The 1,628-nt window shown below is 41.2% G+C and overlaps 1 pseudogene; it reads right to left on the bottom strand.

Annotated features, from left to right (window-relative positions):
- Window positions 1–521: 521 nt before the first annotated feature.
- Window positions 522–1,341, bottom strand: Gm8125 (annotated as a pseudogene).
- Window positions 1,342–1,628: the final 287 nt, after the last annotated feature.

Below are 1,628 nucleotides of genomic sequence, written 5' to 3'. Positions count from 1 at the left end.
CACCTCCTTCCAGGATTTGTTATTTGTTCTCTTTATGATGGTGTATTAGTTAGGGTTTGTATTCCTGAATAAAACACCATGACCAAGAAGCAAGTTGTGGAGGAGAGGGTTTATTCAGCTTACACTTCCACATTGCTATTCATCACCAAAGGAAGTCAGGACAGGAACTCACACAGGGCAGGAACTTGGAGGCAGGAGCTGATGCAGAGGCCATGGAGGGGTGCTGCTTACTGGCTTGCTTCCCCTAGCTTGCACAGTTTGCTTTATTAAAGAACTCAGGACTATCAGCCCAGGGATAGCACCACCCACAATGGGCCCTTCCAACTTGATCACTAATTGAGAAAGTGCCTTACAGCTGGATCTCATAGAGGCATTTCCTCAAAGGAGTCTCCTTTCCCTGTGATAACTCCAGCTTGTGTTGACACAAAACCATCCAGTAGGGATGGCCATTTTCACCTGAGTAAAATCCAATCTTAGGAAGTTTTAATTTATAGTTTTCCTTGCCTTTTCTTTTTTTATCCTCACAAATAGGACTTTTTATTTGTCACAATTAAAATCTGGATTTTAAACACTTTCTTGGACTTTCTTGGTTCATATGGTTTTCTACCTTCAACATGGAGCTCTGGGAGTTTTCCCAAATCCAACTTGGGTTTCTTTAGTATTTTAACCTTTCTAACGAAGACATCTTGAAGAAGATAAATGGACTGGCAAGCATTTTCTATGTCTTTCCCAATGGTTCCTGGAACCAGTTTATTAAGCACTTCCTTCAAGTCTGCAATTCTTCGGGCATGATTTCTGTGATAATCTACCAGATCTGGTGGGCTTGCTGGTACTGTGCACAGGCTGTTTTGCATATCTGGTTGTTGCATTTGTCTCTGTGTGTGTGTATGTGTGTGTGTGTGTGTGTGTGTGTGTGTGTGTGACCAACATAGAACAACATAGAACATAGAGCAAATAATGATCAGCTGTCTTGACATCAACATGAGCTTCAAGCTTCAATCATGGTCTGCCACTTTTTGACCTTGGAACACATTTTGTCCCTGGTAAGACCTATGCCATGGAAATTAGTCAGACCATTTTTCCCCTAGCATCCTCAGTAACGCGCTTGAGTTTTCTAACTATGCAGACCAGCAAGGCTCACTTCAAACACAAGACCTTTGAGGCTAACAGATGCAATTTTGGCTCCTTGCATCCTTAGGACTAGTGTTTTCCCAATGTTTCTAATCTGAACATAGCCAGAGCTTTTACATACCTGTCTTTCTTAGAAAGTGGGTCAACCACTTTCTTCTTGGCTCTCTTCTTGATGCCTTTCATCGGGCTCCTGTTCTTGCTGACCACCATGGTGTTGTTCTGAGAGCCAAAAGCAATTTAATGTTTTCTACTAGCTAACAATGTTGAAAGCTTTTTCAAATATTTATTGGTCATTTTTATTTCTTCCTTTGGGAACTGTCTGGTCAGCTCATTAACACACTGACAGGATGATTTTGGGTTTTGGTGTTTAAATTCTGAAGTACTCTATATATGCTACACCTAAATCTCCTGTCATATGTATAGGTAAGATGGATGCCCCTCTCCCATTCTCTAGGCAGTTTTTTTATTCTGGCAATTATTTCCTCCTTTCAGAAGTT

The sequence above is a fragment of the Mus musculus genome, chromosome 9, assembly GCF_000001635.26.
Source record: "Mus musculus strain C57BL/6J chromosome 9, GRCm38.p6 C57BL/6J".
Lineage (NCBI taxonomy): Eukaryota > Metazoa > Chordata > Mammalia > Rodentia > Muridae > Mus > Mus musculus.
The sequence above is the reverse complement of the archived record's forward strand: the minus strand, read 5'-3'. Positions and strand labels throughout refer to the sequence as shown.